General features: G+C 45.0%; 2 long non-coding RNA genes across 2 annotated transcripts in view; both read left to right on the top strand.

Annotated features, from left to right (window-relative positions):
* Nucleotides 1-214: 214 nt before the first annotated feature.
* Nucleotides 215-4,692, top strand: LOC106696272. Its single transcript, XR_002828107.1, has 3 exons — nt 215-277; nt 1,377-1,492; nt 4,524-4,692. It is a non-coding gene; the product is annotated as an uncharacterized LOC106696272 (long non-coding RNA).
* A 13,289-nt stretch (nt 4,693-17,981) lies between these two features.
* LOC102425395 overlaps nt 17,982-18,316 on the top strand; it is a 5,388-nt gene continuing 5,053 nt past the window's right edge. Inside the window, exon 1 of the long non-coding RNA XR_001347190.2 lies at nt 17,982-18,177. This is a non-coding gene — a long non-coding RNA (uncharacterized LOC102425395). The remainder of the gene's footprint in view (nt 18,178-18,316) is intronic.

Here is an 18,316-nt window from a genome sequence, read left to right as displayed (position 1 = left end):
AAGATTAATGGATTTCTGAATAGGTACAATTTTTTGCCAGGCCCATCTTGGGTCCAGTGGTATGTGTGTTTAGGAATGAGTTGAACAAAGTTATGAATTGAAATCTAAGACTCTAATCACTTTTGAGTTGTAAATTATTAGTCCATTGATAAAATCAGAAGCTCCCAGCTTTTCTTACGTATTACCTAACTTCTTACCTGTTTTTGTCTCTTCAGAAACCAACATTTTAAGGGTGACCTCCAGTCACTTGCTATGTAATTAACAGGCTGATGTACAGGTAAAACTTTAATAAACAGGCAGGTATAGAAAGGCGGTTTCTAAGTTAAAAGAAAACATTATCAAAATGCTTCTGCTTAGCAAATACCAACACAAGGTCATCATGTCTGGCAACCAATAAACTGATTTAAAGAGGCAAGATTTCTCCTTTGGCTTTTAAAATTGCACGTAGGCTATGTCGTTAGGCGAGAAAGGTACTTCAAAACTCTTATTCTGCAGCCTAACGGGAGACTTTGAATTTGTGTTGCCTGAGACTAAATTCTAGGTGAGCTTGTCATGCTTGAGGGCACCCTTGGGTCCTCTGGTGGTGGATATTAGCCTGCCAGGTGCAAGAGTCCTTAGTGGTTTAGAAGTTATACTCCGAATGGTTCACATGGGCTAAAAGAGCTGGGTTTCTAATTCTCACTGGATCTCCCTGAAGGAGACATACACTATTTTCCAGGAAAAGATTTTCTCTACAATCCAAAGTCCAAACTATTATTAGCTATCATCCTCCCCATCAATCAAATGCAAATAAAACTTCTTGTGCTGAATTACTTTTACAAGTATTATTTTCAGACACATTTATTTGTGTGGTTTCATGTTTACAGGTAACAGGCTTTGGTCCAGTTTCTGTGCTATTCCCTTCTGATGGTGAATGCCATTTTGAAATCTGTTTGAAACCCAAATTAAGGTCTGATATATCTTTAAGTAAATGGCAATGCACTGGGCTTTCTTAATTTAACGACTCTTCTGCCAACCTATTTCTAGAGTTACGAAGGTGTGCAATCAATCTGATTGTCCATATTGTGCACCCTGGGCCCTAATAGTTAGGTAAGATAAGTGGCCCCTTCTTAAACCTGTCTGTGCTTCGTAAGTGACCTCAAAACACCATCACCACTTAGAGAAGCCGAAGGTAAGAGCAGTGCACAGGAGGTCATAAACATGAACCTTTACATTATAGCTTTGCTTTGCCAAGTCATTGAAACCTCTGCCTCAGTTCACTAATCTGTAGGACTCATTAGGTAACAGCTGGCACATAACCATGCTTTTCCACTTTTGTGGGGTAGATATCACAACCTGATCATTGCTTTCTGGCCTAAAAATCCTTCTCAACCCAGATCACCACCACGAGTCATCGGAGCTGGCATTGGAGACAAAAGCTGTTGCTGGCCCTGTGCTGCCAGATCTTTCCAGTCCAAAACCAAGTGTGCCTTTATGTCTTCATGCATAATAGGTATGTGTTATATTTCTTGGTTGTCAAATATGACATAGTCATTAGAAATTCTCTTTCAATGTTAATCTTTCCTCATATCTAAACACTACCCAGCGAGATTCATTTGTAAACTTAAATCAGTTCATTATGCCAAAAATTGCTATTGCAATAATAGAAAGGTTACAGAGACCAGCATTTCCCTGTGTCAGAGTCCAGTCAGGAGAGAGGAACCACACTGACGGAGCATGAAAAGGAAATATAATCACTTATTATAGCGGGATTGGAGTAATGAGGTGTTGCCTAGTAAAAAGTGAAGAGGATGCTAGAGAGAGAGAGAGAGAGAGAGAGAGAGAGAGCGCGCAGGTGCAACCCCTAGGGCTGAGAGAGACCCCAAAGAACCACCCCCACCCAAGACTGAAATCCAGGCTCTGGACAGGGCACATTGATGGCTCCCTGGATGGCAGAGAGGTCACTGGGGTATCGCATGGGTGCACGTTGCCAGAAATCTTCCTCTAGGTGCTAGGGGGCGCTGGTCAGGGAAAAGTGTCCGTGGGAGGCCTTCTGCTATGAAGCTGCTTGAGCAGGGCTGGGAAAGCGAGCTGCGGGTGCCGCTGGCCCTCGTGCTCTGCAAGGGCCAAGTGCTGGAGACCTGACTGGTGATGGAGGTCAGATGCTGGGGAAGCCGCCGGGGCCTGCGGAGATCCCACCAGAACCAGAGGAGAGAAGCCCCTGCCTCCTCTAGCACCTTCTACTGACAGAGCTTAGTACCGTGAACACTGAAAAGATTCAACTAATACTGCAGTGCAGGCCATGCAGGAGGAATGTGGAGCTGAGAGGCAATAAACTGGTAACGGGCCTGTTCCCCTTCCCAAGGACTCTGTGTTGGCTGCTGCGTGGATGGGGGAGTAAATCATCAGCCGTTCTCTCTATGGGCTCCAGCTGGCTAGACTCAGGTCATTTGCCCTCCATTCCCTAGAAGCAAACCTGTTCTTCCTTCTGCATGAGTGTTACCTCTCAGCCACTGTCACCACTAGTTGGTTTCTTCTTTACAGCCTTTTGACCTTTTGCTAGTAACTGTCTAACACAGATTCCTGTGTCTGTAGGAACACTGAGTTTGAGTGAAGGTTAAAGGAATGAACCTGTCTTGTCCTGGGGAATGAACTTGTTGATCACTGCCGTAGGAAACGGAGGGGACTGGACAACAGAAGTTGTTTTAGAACACTTGCTGAAGCCAGATGACACTGAGGCAAATTGTGTCTTCCTATGCTTACTGAAGCTATCTGCAATAGTAGAAAGGCCGCTGAAACTGGGCTCCACCACTCACCATCTGTGACCTTGGACAAGTTTCCTAAACTCCCCAAGCCTCAGTTTCCTCATCTCTAAAATGGGGACAATACTTGCCCTAGTGGTTTGACTCAGTGGCTAGAGTGTCAGCCCATGCACTGAAGGGCCCTGGGTTCAATTCCGGATAAGGGCATGTACCAGGCTCGATCCCAGCCCTGCCAGTCAAGAGCGCATGCGGGAGGCAACCAGTCAATGTGTCGATCACATTGGTATTTCTCTCTGTCTCTCCCCCTCCCTTACACTCTCTCTAAAACTCAATGGAAAAATATTCTTGGGAGAGGATTAACAAAAATAACAATAAAATAAAATAAATAAAATGGGGACAATACCAATTTCAGATAGATACAATGAGAAAAAATGAGATACGAGCTTAGTGCCTGAAACTCCTCCTCTTTGCCGGAACTCCAGGCAGGCTTCCAAGGGAGGCATGGATGAAAGCTGCAACGCTGATTGCAGGCGAACGTGGGAAGATTGGTTGCTGTCTCTAAGAGGCGCAGTTACATGTTTATTTTGTGTTGGGCCTGCTCCTAAATGATGTATGTATTGTGGTGTTCACAGCATTGCCCCCAAACTTACTCTGCTTTCTTCTAATCTAATGAAGGAGACAGATGTTAAACCAGCAAGCAGGTTGACCAATGCAGAGTCCCAATGGTGTGAGTGCCATATACTAGTAAAGGAACAGGTGTGGCAGAAGAGGATAGCGAGGAAAAGAAGTTAGGCAGGGGCGAGGGGAGGGGATAACGGGAGAGCGGTGTCCGGAACGCCTGCCTGAGGAAGTGACTTCGCTGCGATGTAAGGAGGAGTCGGAGCTGGGTGTCGCACCCGCCAGGCCCAGGGAGCAGCATGTCAAGTGTCCGGAGGCGCAAGGAGCTCAGCGCATTCGAGAAAGCGGAGAAGTGCAGCTGGGCCCAGAGGGCAAGAGACAGGTGCCAGATGGAGCTGGAGAGAGGGCCATCCAATGGTATTCTGGGGAAAGTTAAAGCCGCTGAGCAGGTTGAAGCAGGAGAGTAGCATGGCACGATTCACATTTTAAAACGATTATTCTGGCTGCTGTGCGGTGCATACATTGTTGAGAGACAGGAATGCAAGCAGTGAGATCAGTTGGGAGACATGGCATTTTAAAAACTGCCTGCAAATTCTTGACAACCCTCCCATCGAGGGGTGGTGTCTGTTGTCTCCACTTGGGTGTAGGTGGGCTTCTTATGCTTCAACAAGAGAATACAGCACTGACGTATAGGACTTTTGAGGCTGGGTCAGACAGAGACCTTTCAGGTTCTTCTTTGTGCTCTTGGGCATGCCCTTTGGGGGAACCCAGCGGCGCGTGGGCAGTCTGACTACACGTAACTGCCCTGCCGGAGGGGCTCGTGCACGTGCTCTAGTTGATAGTCCCAGCTGAGCCCAGTCTTCCAGCCACTATCCCCACCCCCAAGGCACCAGGCACATGTGTGAGGCCATCTTGGACCCGCCCGCCCGCCCAGCCCATCCTCCAGGGAGGGCCAGCCAGTGGCTTCTCAATCCCTTGGGGAGGAGAGGATTGCCCAGCTCAGCTCTGATGGACATCCCCTGCTCATACTGACTCCAAAGGTCACGTTGCTCCCCGATGGGATGGATGCCCCCTCCGCCTGCTCTGACCCTGCTAACCCACTTGGAGGCCTACTTTGGTCTGCGTGCCTAACAATCTTTTGGATCATTTTTTTTTTTTTTCCAGAAAGAGACGGTTAAGGAAGGGAAGAGAGTGAATTAACGGCCAAAACTGGAATCTTGTCTCTGTCACTACTAATGCCTGATGAAAGTCAAGTTAACCTCATTCCTAGTTACCTACACTAGCGTGCGGTACGTATAAATTATTTATTTCTGTCGGGGTAAGGGGGGTGTCTGGGGGGCAGCACGGAGGTGGGGAGATAAAGTGTTCTGTGGTCAGTAAATCAGAGAAATGTGTGTCAATGAGCTAGATACCTTTGCATATTGGAATACCTTTTTCTTTCATTTCCTGCATTTAACCCACTGGCATTTATTGTTTCTTCCCTCATGTCTTTCTAATGTGTCCACTTAAAATCATATATTAACATTGAGCTTCTATTATATGCTAGGCATTTTAATCTTTACAGGAATTATGTCAGGTAATTTCACATCTGTTTTCTAAGTAATGAAACAGGTTTAGGGAAGACGGAACCTTTCTGGTCACGGAGCTCATGCATGATCCCAGCAGTACCTTCTGACTCCGAAGCCCATGCTTTGGCCAGTAACACATGTTTTCTCTCCATTCCTCTGCAGTGACCTTCTCATTTCCCCAGGCGACAGCATGTCTAGTTTGTCTTCTTTCCCTCCAGTCTCTTTCTGCTTCAATCGCCCTGCTTCGCACTATACCCTGCTGTCAGGTAGATTTCTCTTAAACACATATAAAGCCCAAACCAGGACCCTAGCTTCTGATTTGATCTGGCAGGAGAGGGGGGGTGCGGATTAGGGGGGGTCTGTGAAGTTTCCTTAGCTTGTGGCCAAAACATTTTCTGCTTCCATTGCAATTTTCAAAGGAAAAAAAAGATGATAAACTATCAGAAGAAGGCGAAGCAGTTAAAACCTTCACGAGTACTTGAATCGCATGAGCCCTCAAGCAGGTGAATGTGACGAGGCAGAGGATGTGGACAAGGGCGGAGCCATGGCCCCTCTCGCCTGCTTTCCCTTCTGTTCCCTCCCATTCACCAGGGAGGCGGGGCCCTCTTCCCCGCCCCACGCACAGGAGACCAGGTCTGGGAACCCTACCAACAATCCACGATGGAAAGTGGAAAAGGAAACTGATGTTTTGATTAAGTGAATATTTGAAATTATTTCATTCCCAAGAAAAATATCCCAATTAAAGTGCCAAGCATTCAGTATTCACAAACAGAAAACAGATGCAACATGTGTTCAGTTTGAAAATGACTTGGGAATAACTCTCCCGAAATTGTGTGGACATATTTAAACAATATAATTCATAACAGAGCTCTAGAGGGGTTTCTAAGAGGAGACAAAGGAGGACTATACACACATGTGGCTCTCCCCAGAGTATGGGCAGGACCAAGTGTAATAAATACATGTCCGCTCTTTAGCTCTGCAATTTCCACATGCTTTTTAAGTGACTGCATTACTGATTACATTAGACCCTGAAATCTTTTCTTTTTTTTAGAAATATATATAAAGTGCTGATGTTTTTAGAACCAAATTATAAAAATAATTAACCAGTGGAAAATGGTTTTTTCTCCTCAAGTTCAATGCTTTCCTAAAAAATTTCCTGCTTCCTGATTTGGAAAATGAACTTGGAGCCAAGGTTTACTTTCTCTTAGAAAGGAAACTTCAATACAGATCTCTCATCCTTTGATCCTTTTAGAAAAATGAAGCTTATCACTCTTCAGAAAACAAAAGCCTCTGATAATTTTTTGCATTCCTTTTGCATCAACATAAATGTGTTTTTGGAGTGCAAAAACTAGGATTATAGCGGGCAGTGGTTTGTTGTTGTTTTTTTTGTTATCAGGATGGCTAAATTGTAGCCAGTCTTCCATCCGAGTGAATCAACAAGTTTTAGCAGGTCCAAAAGACGTTTCCACATGTTTCTAATCAGAAAGTTAATGGTGGCTATCGAATTACTGTATCTTACAGTTCACACTGTCATCTGTATTTTATATTTATTTTAATCGTATTTTTTGTCTCAACAAATGAGATTTCTCATGTTTGAATGTGTTGTTTTAGCAACAGTTCTCATATTTAAAATAAATTTACCTGGAATCTATCACTAAATGTACAGGGTGGGGCAAAAGTAGGTTTACAATTGTGAGTACACAAAACAGAGTTTATTCTTATATTATTTATTTTTTAATGTATTTTTATTGTTGATAGTATTACAGATATCTTCCATTTCCCCTCCTTGCCCCCTCCTCTCAGCTCTTCCTCTTGTATTATTACTTATTAATGTTTTATTTTCCATACAAACAACTGTAAACCGACTTTTGCTCCACCCTGTATATTGAGTGCTCACTGCATGCAAAACATACTGTGCTGGTATGAACATTCCCTTTGAATTATACTTTTATAATGGTCAACTTACGTGTTAATTTTATTGACTGATTTTCAGAAAAAAATTTCAATTTGATTTTCTTCATTCTATATCCATACATATTTTTACCAAAAAGCTATTTACTATACATATTTTAAACTGCTTTTTAAAATAAAATGTTTTCCAAGGATAGGGTTCTAATAGAAATGCATCATAATTTTAAAAACTGCATAGTATACTGTTTTATCAATTACTATAATTTACTTACTAATTTCATATTGGCGATTATTTAGATTGCATTCTATTTTTTTTTCCCATAAAAAGATGCAACAGTGTTTCTTCCTAAAATGCTTTGAGGTTTGATGTCAAAAATTTTATGAAAATTTAAAAAAAATTATGCATGTGGAGACTATTACTAACTCTAATTTACTATAGCATTTCAATTTCTGCCAACTTTGCAGAGATGGTTTTAACAAAGTGTAAAGATGGTAATGTTTTTGGCCTTAGGATAAAGGTCAGTGAATTGAAATAAGGATGATATTAACAGCAGAGCTGATGGTTTCATTCCATAAACATTAATTCAGTCAGTATCTATTGAGTTACCCACAGAGTGTGCCTTCGAATATCTTCCTGACCAGCAGGGGGAGCAGACAGGGACGTGTACAAATCCTAAGGACTCACCACCTCAAGTTCATAAGGTTGCATTTGGGATGATGAAGGAAGTTCAGTGTAAATATTGAAAAGAAACATGTGCTGTTGTGTGTGTTCTTTTTTATTAAATTTATTGGAGTGACAGTTAATAAAGTTATATAGGTTCAAGTGTACAATTCTATGATACATGATCTGTATATTGCATTGTGTTTACCACCCAAAGTCAAATCTCCTTTCAACACCATATATTTGACTCCCTTTACCCTTTATTACTCCCCCACCCCCTTTCCTCAGGGAAACACCATACTGTTATCTGTGTCTACGAGTTTTGGTTTTATATCCCACATATGAGTGAAATCATATATGGTTCTTGACTTTTTCTGTTTTTTATTTTTATCATTGATAAACTATACCTCTTCTTTAGAGCCCTACTTTTCTTCTTATTTTTTTTTTCTTACTCAACCGGAGAAACATAAAATTTTAATTTTTCTAGCATCAGGATACATTTAACAACCCTTAATATCATTCTAAGAAAGAGCATCCTAGGCAAGTATTTTCTAAGGTAGTTACTTTCTCCCTCAAGCGTTGGCCAGCCACCTGCTAATTGTGGGTCTAGTTTCTTTCCTGTCTTCTGCCACCCCATCTCCGTTGGCCTGGCCGCAGCAGGAAGTCACTGGGATGACGCAGGGACTCCCTCAGGTGGCTCCCTGCGGCTGCCCTGTGTTCTGCGGCTCTGGGATCCCTCCTTGATTGTGATGTGACTCCAGAGACCTTTCACTCTGGAGGTTGTGGTGGTGACGTTCTTGTGTAATTTCTCCTCCAGAGTGGAAGGCCACTCACTGTGTCAGCTAAGTACTTCACAGAGGTGTTTTTCTCTGCAGAATTGAGAACCTCATGGGAGAAAACAGTATTTTTAATGTTTTCTGTAATTGATTTTTTTTTTAGAGAGAGAAGAAGGGAGAGGGAGAGATAGAAACATCAATGAGAGAGGCACTGATCAGCTGCCTCCTGCACGCTGGCTACTGGATGAGCCCGTAACCCCGGCATGTGCCCTGACAGAGATGGAACCAGTGACCTTGTAGTGCATGGGACCAGGCTCAATCCACTGAACCACACTGGCCTGGAGGAAACAGTATTTTTATTTTATATGAACACACTGAATTATAGTTTGTGTGATGCAGAAATTGTATAAAATCTATGCCAGCCTATTTCCCTCTCCTTCATCAGTACAATTAGAAAGCTAAGATTAGTGTAGCTATATCAACTCTTTATTTCCTTTAGTAATACTATGTGTTTTCAATATCAGGTGTCTAGGGAACAAATACTCATGATGTTGGATAACATGAATGACAAGTGTATTTCCCACATGCTTAATTTACCTCTGAATACACACTTGGTCAAAGGTCTGAGGTGCAGAAGAATGAGGCTGGAGACCCATCGTTATATGTATTTTCAATCAAGATACAAAGATCTGGGCCAAGGAGAAGACCAGATTTTATATTTAGAGATTTGTTAACAGATTAAATAGGAAGTGGAAGATAAGACTAGAGTCATAATAATAATAGCAACAACAACACTGGCTGTGGCGTCGTCCACCTGAGCATCTAACCAAAATGGAGAAAGTGTTTAGAACACATATTACTAAAAAAACAAAACCCCACTATCCAGAATATTAAATACTGGTATAAATCAATAGGCAAGATGACCAGATGACCTGAATAAGCTCCATACAAAAGAAGAAATCAAGTGGCTGACAAATATATGAAAGATACCAAAATCTTATTACAACCGTATCATTAAACAACTATCTTATTGGATAAATTTTTTAAGTCCATACTTTATCAATCTTTTCTGATTTGTGTAAAGAAAGAGAAAATATATTTATTAATACCTTTTCAATAAAAATAGATTCTTATTTTTCTTGCTGATATGGTAATAACAATGTATTGAAATGAAGTGTTTATATAAAAATGCCTATAAAGTCAGATATTCTTCATTAGAACAGATAACTTAGAACATTGGATAACTTAAACTATATCAACTTTTATTAACAACTAGTGGCCTGGTACACAGATTGTGCACATTGAAAGGAAATTAATTAGAATATTTTAATATCACTATTTGCCCTTTCTCTATAATAGAAGTGCCAACCAAATTCATGATCGACAATGACAGATTGAAACATACGCATGTGATTGGCTTCAGTGAGAGGTTTATATGTACTGCACATGCACAAGTCAACTTAGCCTTTTATATATAGAGAGTAAACTTTCTTAATTAAACCTGCTTTCTGATTTAGCTAAACTTTTTCCAGCCCAGTGAAGCACCTCAACTTCTCTTTCAGGTAATTGTCAGCAACACAGCAGTAAATATCAACTTGAAGCAGATTATTATTGTAGATCACGCAGGGAGAACAAAGGGTAAAATATTTAACTGCAGCAGTGCTTGAAAACCTGAAGTCATTTTCAGGGTCCACCTTTTCTTATTTCTTTTCAGTTGAGTCAAGTTTCTAAACTTTCTAAATCTCCATTTTCTGGGGGGAAAAAATAGGATTCCACCGAGTCTCCTATCTACCTACTCCAGGACTCTGCGAGGATCAAATGAGATGAGGCACGGGAAAACGCTTCACAGACATTTGATTAAAGTGTGAAATGTTTGCACCTGGCTATAAAGCAAGTCATGTTCCTGTGCTGAAGAAACTGCAAGGAGGCTGGTTGTAGCTAGGGAGAGGAAGCCGGGCATTGCTATGTGACATCATTACCCGGCACCCACAGCGACCGTTTCTGGGCTGGGCTGGGGGCTGCATTTTGCGCCATGGGGTCTCGGCAGTATCGGCTGCCATTTGGTGGACTGTTGCTCCAGGGTGGTGGCAGGGTCTGTGTCCCTCCTGGGGGAAGCTGAATGTTACTTTGTAGGTGCCAGGTCCACGGTACCGTTTCTATGTAAATGGCCAGTGTGTGTCACAGCAACTCTTGCATTGAGTGTCTGCCCCCTGGTGGTCAGTGTGCGTCATAGCGACCGGTCGGATAGTTGGACACTTAGCATATTAGCCTTTTATATATATAGACTAGAGGCCCAGTGCACAAAAATTTGTGCACTCGGGGGGGGGGGGTCCCCCAGCCCGGCCTGTGCCCTCTCGCAGTCTGGGACCCCTTGGGAGATAACAACCTGCTGGCTTAGGCCTGCTCCCGGGTGGCAGAGGGCAGGCCCAATCCCTAGGTGCAGCCCCTGGTCGGGCTCAGAGCAGGGCTGATTGGGGAGTTGGGGCGCCGCCCCCTGTCATGCACAGAGCAGGGTGGATCAGGAGGTTGCGATGCCACCCTCAGTCACGCTCAGGGTAGGGCCGATTGGGGGATTGGGGCACCGCCCGCTGTCACACTCAAGGCGGGGTCGATGGGGAGGTTGCGGCGCCACCCCCTGTCATGCACAGAGCAGGGCCCATCAGGGGGTTGGGCGCTGCCCCCTGTCATGCACAGAGCAGGGCCCATCAGGGGGTTGGGGAGCTCCGCCCTGTCACACACAGAGTAGGGCCGATAAGGGAGTTAGGGCACCGCCCTCTGTCACACACAGAGCAGGGCAGATCAGGGGGTTGGGGCGCCGCCACTGTCACACTCAGGGCAGGGCCGATGGGGAGGTTTTGGCTCTACCCCGTCACACACAGAGCAGAGCCCGTGGGGGGGGGGGGTTGGGGCGCCGCCCTCTATCACCTACAGAGCAGGGCCAATCAGGGGGTTGGGGCGCAGCCACTGTCACACTCAGGGCAGGGCCGATGGGGAGGTTATGGCTCTACCCTATCACACACAGAGCAGGGCCGATCAGGGGGTTGGGACGCTGCACCCTGTCTCACACAGAGCCGCAGGGCGATCAGGGGATTGGGGAGCTCTCCCCTATCAGGCACAGAGCAGGGCTGATCAGGGGGTTGGGGCGCCTTCCCCTGTCACGAACAGAGCAGGGCAGATAGGGAGGTTGTTGTCCCGCCCCCGTCACACACAGAGCTGCAGGGCGATCAGGGGGTTTGGGCGCTGCCCCCTGTCACGCTGATCCGGTGCCAGGAGGCCTCGCGGCTCCGCTGATCCCGGTGCTGGGAGGCATATTACCCTTTTACTATATAGGATAGAGGCCTGGGGGCCGGCTGGTTTGCCCTGAAGGGTGTCCTGGATCAGGGTGGGGGTCCCCACTGGGGTGCCTGGCCAGCCTGGATGAGGGGATGATGGCTGTTTGCAGCTGGTCACACACCCTTCAGGGTGGGGGTCCCCACTGGGGTGCCTGGCCAGTCTGGGTGAGGGGTTGAGGGCTGCTTTCAGGCTGGTGGTTGTTGACTGAAGCTCCCAACCGCTCCTTTTTTTTCTCTTTTTTTTATTTTATTCTGGGCCAGCTTTAGCTCTGGCTCTAGCTCTCAGACTTCGGCTGCTGAGCGTTCTATAATCGAAACAATGTATAACTCCAGCTCTGAGATCTGAAAGCTGGTTTCTGGGGTTTTGTTTATCTTCTATATTTGTTACAAAGTTTCAAACTGCCGGCTCAGAGGCTGGCAAGTCAGGCGGGGAACGTTGGAGTCTACAGTCACTGCAGCAAGCAAGCCTCATGTTCGCTTCCAGCTGCCTGGCTGCCGGCCGCCATCTTGGCTGACAGTTAATTTGCATATACTCACTGATTAGCCAATTAAAAGGGTAGCGGTCGTACACCAATTACCATGTTTCTCTTTTATTAGAGTAGATGTTAGCAATCCTGAAGCTAGAATATCGAAAGGAATATCCTTAATCTAGAAATTAAATTTAAAAGAATTATAACAGTAAATGCTTTTGTAATTTTCCAGCTAATTAAGGAGAATAGAGGAGACTGGTTTCACTGTATGTGTGCATCTTAGCGAAAATAACTGTTTTCAAGTTTGAACAGGAGAAAATGGAAAAAAATATTGTCCTTTAGGATAAGAACCATATATTATTCATTTCTTTGTCCTCTGTTGTGCTTCAGGGAGTGCTTGGGACATACAAAGTTATTTTTTAAGTGTTTGTTGGATAGAACTTTGATGTGCCATGATGTTTTTGTTTTCCTTTAAAAAAGGCAGGACTAAAACCCAGCTAGAGTATTAGATTCCCTACCTTTTCTGTTATATCATCACACATATTTATCAATATTGGTCAGTCTATATAACTAAATGAGTGTCCTCAAAATACACAACTGAATTCCATCATGTGTCTGTTTAAAGGCTGACTTCAGAAACCCCAAGTATGTCCAACTCTACTGAGAAAGGAAGAAAGTATATGCCCTAGGTTATAAAATTGATAGCTATGCAGGGGAACCACCCATAAAATGTCAACTAGGAAGATAAGAATAAAGTGGCCAAAATCTTCTCTACAACTTTTCATAGAATATGTTAGCACGGGCTAATGAAAAAAAATTCTGATTTAAATCCAGCAAACATTTATTGAGCATCTACTATGATAGATAATGTGCAAGTTATAGTCCTATATAATATCTGGCTTGACCTTTACAATAGCAGCAATGCATCTATCCTAAAGTAGAAGTGTTGAATTAGAACACTAAATAAAATAATATGCTAACTTAAAGAGGGTTCATGTTAATGCTGAATGGAGTAAGTTATGCAACAAGCAGGAATATTTAGAATTCTCTACTGATTGCCCATTAACTGTTAGGAATTTGACAGCTATCTTAAAGGCAAAATGGATTGAACGCCCAGGCATCTGCAATATAAGCTCTAACTTTGAGCTCATAGTTTGCTCAGTGGTTCTCACACAGTGTTTATAAGATTCACCGTGCAGGGCTGTGTACACAAAATCATGTTTATATGGATATTTTTTATTGATTGATTGATTTTTGAGAGAGAGAGGGAAGGGGGGTGATCAGGGAGAGAGAGAGAGAGAGAGAGAGAGAGAGAGAGAGAGAGAGAGAGAGAGAGAGAGAGAAAACCATCAATTTGTTGTTCCACTTATGCATTCACTGGTTCATTCTTTTATTTTCTTTAAATATATATTTTTATTGATTTCAGTGAGGGAGAGGGAGAGATAGAAACATCAATGATGAGAGAGAATCATTGATCAACTGCCTCCGGCATAGGATCGAGCCTGCCACCCAAGTATATGCCCTTGACCGGAATCGAACCCGGAACCCTTCAGTCCACAGGCCGACACTCTACCCACTGGGTCAAATCGGCTAGGGCAAAAATGGGAATATTAATCATTCACCCTCCTCCCTAGTGCCAGCCAGCCTGAACTAATGCCCTCTTTATGACTCATACTGTCCTTCTGCCTGGCTGACTCCTCAGCATCATCCTTCAAGGTTCAATTTAGGATTCCCTCTTCTGAGAAAGCTAGTCTTCCCTGCTGCTCCCCACCGCCCCCTGCAGTTGGGGTGAGGAGCCGCTCCTGGGAGTTCTCCCAGTGCTTAAGCTTCCACCTGGCCAGTCAGCTACCCTCATCTGTTTCCTTAGGGTCCCCTCACTCGGCCTAAACCTCTTAAAGGCAAAAAAGGTGTCTACTTTACTTCTGGGCCTTATTATCACTTGTAAGAGTTTGAAAATTTTTGTTGAATAGAAGCAAATAGAAAGACATCTCTTTATGACTTCAAATAAGATAGCAGATGCAAACCTAATGCCTGAGACATAGTAGGCAGTCAGTAGTCGTCTTTCTCTTCACTCCTCCAACCCCAGGCAGTGCCCTGACACTGTCCCATAGTGGAGAAGTGACTTCAGTGGCATCTGCTGAGGGTGACCCTTCCTGTAGGAAAGGATGGAATTCAGACGGGAAACATACATTTTTGGAATAGTTTCAACTTGAATTAGTTTTAAGAGGATATAGGCTCATCAATGAGGACATTTTATAGAGTGATAAATGATGACCTCACTTCCTTGGAACATTTATAGTAAGTTAGCTTGCACATTAATTAGGTGATAATTGAGTTTTGGTATGGTCTGAGACTCAATATTAACACATTATTGAAAAATGATCATTACAAATCATAGCAATAATAGTTGTTGAAATCCACCATGAACATTATGAAGCCCATCAAATTCAAAGCAAAGACAAATTTTAAAGCGCAAATTCAGTCCTAGAGGAAGTTAAACTTTACTCACTGAAATTATTTATATATCAAATATGGGGTACAGATTTGATCAAGAGGTATAGACTATTTTGGCCACTAGAGGGAGCTCATACTTTAAAAAATATTTGGAGCAACTGCACCGTCCCAAGAATGGCCACTGTGGGTTTAAAAATTACTAATGATGTTGCCCTAAAAAATTAAAAAAAATTACAATAAATTTTGAAGGCTTTTTTTCCACTTTTTTAACATCCCAGGGGTTGGGTAAATGAAAAAAAAAATGTAAATCAATATGAATACATTAAAATTGGCTAGAAATGTTCAAAAGAGTAATCTCTGGTCACACATATTTATAGCTATGGATTTAATTTAGTTCCCCCTAACCCCCAGGACATAAAGTATATTTTAAAGGTGCTTTATTTTAAAAATCACATTCCTGCAAAAGTAAGAGTTATGGAATTATTTATTTTGTTTTCATTTATTCAAGAAATGAGAGAATTGATATCATAATTGTATCATTACATGTATGTGATACAAGTGATGTTTCAGGTATCAACCCCTGCAATGTCCCTACAGGCTACTCTCTTGACACCATTTCCATTGCCACAGGCCCGGGTGAAGGGTTGGCTGTTCTCCCCTGGATTGTCATGGTAACTTTCTTTTGGTCTCTCCACCTTCACTGACTACCCTGTCTGGTGTCTACCAAATGCAACTGACTTCATACATCACTCTCAGATTAATTTTCTTAAAACATAATTTTTATCACACCACTATTCTGCTCAGAAAACTTTAGTAGCTCCTTGCTTCTGCAAAACAGAGCCACAAACAGCCACTTGGCATCAGGATCCAAGTCAATTCCACCGCCTCTTCAGGCCCACAGCTCTGCTGGGATCATTCTCTTTTCTGGATTCTCATGGCAGTTTTTCTGTACTGATCTTTATTTTATAATTGCTTGGGGGCATGTCTTATATCACCGCCAGGAAGAATTTCCTTAAAGGAATGAGTTCTTGCTCAGATAGCAGAAAGGAAGCTTTGCCTCAGTGAATATATAATGTTGAAGACCTGCTTAAAAAGACCGTATTTGGGAAGCATTCTGAGGTGGGATTCATAAGCCCTGGCGTTCTGGTTATCTACTGCGGCATAACAAGCGATCTCAAACTTCGTGGCTTAAGTAACAATTTATTATTATCTTTCAAGATTCTGAGGGTCGACTAGGCTCAGTGGGGCGGTTCTTGCTTAGTCCCAAAGGCAGTTGCGGGCAGAAGGTGGCTGGGCTGGAGTCGTCTGAATGCTCCACCACGCTGGACATCCAACACGGCTTCCTCATGCTCATCCTGCCCAGGCTAGGCTGGCCGAGGTCTCTGGGGGCTGGTCCAGCGCTTTGCATTCTCTAGGAGGCTCCTCCATGTGACTAGCTTGGACTTCCTCAAGCATGGTCGTCTCAGGTTAGACTTCTTATGTGGTGGCTGACTTTCCCCCGAATGGACATTATCAAAACCCCGGTAGAAGTGGCGAGGCTTTTTGTGAGTTAATCTGGAAAATCACAGGGATCGCTTCCTCCCCAGGGCCAGCCCAGCTTCAGTGTGGGAGGGGCAGTACCACAAAGGATCAGGATATTGTGAGAGGGCCGTCTTTGGAGCCCAGCTACCGCACCTGCTAACGTTTCCAACATGGAAAACACCTTCATTTGAAGAGTGGAAGATAGATGCTCAAGATCAGGGGGTCCTCAAACTACGGCCCGTGGGCCACATGCAAATAAAAATATTGTATTTGTTCCCGTTTTGTTTTTTTTACTTCAAAATAAGATATGTGCAGTGTGCATAGGAATTTGTTCATAGTTTTTTTTTTAAACTATAGACCGGCCCTCCAACGGTCTGAGGGACAGTGAACTGGCCCCCTGTTTAAAAAGCTTGAGGACCCCTGCTCCAGATAGACCAATCAGGAGAACTGGAAAAGACCCAGGGACAAAAACAAAAAGGGATCAGTCAATTATTGCTTAATGCAGTCACAAATCTTTTTATTGATTTCAGAGAGGGAGAACAAGGGAGAGAACTATTAATGATGAGAGAGAATCATTGATCGGCTGCCTCCTGCACACCCCACACTGGGGATGGAGCCTGCAACCCAGGCATGTGCCCTGACCACAATGGAACTGTGACCTCCTGGTTCACAGGTCGACGCTCAACCGCTGTGCCCGGCCAGCTGGGCACCACAAATCTTTTTAAACACTTCTGGGCAAGCGGTGGGGTCTATGTTGCCCTCTCCCCCTCCCTGAAACAGGGCACGCTTTTCTGACTGTTTGATCCGATAGAGAATAGCAATAGTGATGCTATGGCCGAGAGGGTGGGGATATTTCTGCCTCACTTACTGGACTACTTGCTCTTGAAACCATCCGTTTCTAAATAAGCAGCCTGACTTCCTTAGGCCGCCATGCTGCGAGGAAGCCCAAATTAGGCCATGTGGGATATTGAATAGACACTGTCACTCATTTGTTGTCCTCATTTGGGTGTCATACGGGTTGGGGGCTGGGAATTCCTGGCCTCCCGGCTCTGGAGAGGCCAGGTCTGAATTCTCAGAGGCTTCACCGAGGGCCACGGAGTTGGTTGGGGGCTCTGGCAGGCCAGGTTTTGTAGCCCCGAGGACCCTTTTAAAACAAGACTTGGGGTGGTCAAGCATAAAGTCATAAGCAGGTAGGAGACAGCATATCCATCCAGGACTGTAGACTTTCCGCGTGTGCTCTCCCAGCTCAGGCTCAGGGCCCAGTGCCCTGTTCTTTCCTTTGGCTCGGCCTTTACAGCTTTTCCTCTTCCTGTAAATCTCACTTACAGGTCAAAGACTTGAGACGGGCCACAGAAGTGTGAAAAGCCTGGGTGGGAAAGGTGTTGGCACGTTTGGCTACAGCGCGATGGGAGGGAGCCAGGCGCAGGGCCCGCACTGGGCTTTCGTGCTCTGCCCACCGCGTCTCCGCAGCGAGTGGAACATTCTTAGGGGGAACAGCGTCCACTGACCTCATTGCAAGCAAACCAGCAGCATCCAGTTGCCTGTGAGAAGGAAGGAGGCGGCACTGAGACGCGACAGAGAGAAAGAGAGGAGCCGCAGTCCCCCTCGCAGACGCCCCAGTGGGGCCTCGGCGCCCGGGGACAAAGGCGCCGGCGGGGAGGGGCGCTACCCTCCGCCGCGGCCGCTGTCGGAAGAGAGAGCCTGGGGGGGCCCTGATTCTCTTCTTCAACAGCCTCGGGTCCCTCTTTCTGAAACAGCTGGTGCGGAGGGCCCCTGGCCTGGGGGGCGTGGGGGGGGGCCCGGGGCGCCCGGGGAGCAGAAGGCAGGTCTGCGCTTGTCAGGGGGCAGCCGGCGGCCCTGGGAGCCCTCAGGCGGAGGAGAGACCCGGCCAGGCCATTCCCAGGCTTCCCGACTCTCTAGGAACGGCGAGGAGGCACTGCCTTGGCCAGCTTCCTGCCATTCAGCCGGGAGCCGGGCCCCGGGGAGGGCTCGCGCTGGGAAAACAAATGCGCGAGGGAAGGACCAGGAGGAGGAAGTGGCAGCTAGGACGCTCCAAAGGGACCGCGGCTAAGCCACGGCCAACGCTGCAGAGCAGGAAGCGGAGCACAAACAGGATCTGAGCGAGGTCATTTGTTTGGGAGAGGAGCGGGGGAGGGGAAGGAGGGAGGGAGGGGGAGGAGGGGGAGGAGTGCTCTCGGTGGTTTGATGACGTTTTTTTTTTTTGTTGTGGTTTGTTGGGTTTGGCTTTTTTCTTTTTTTTTTTT

Source organism: Myotis lucifugus, unplaced genomic scaffold, assembly GCF_000147115.1.
Source record: "Myotis lucifugus unplaced genomic scaffold, Myoluc2.0 scaffold_11, whole genome shotgun sequence".
NCBI lineage: Eukaryota > Metazoa > Chordata > Mammalia > Chiroptera > Vespertilionidae > Myotis > Myotis lucifugus.
This window is presented reverse-complemented; position numbering and strand designations above follow the sequence as displayed.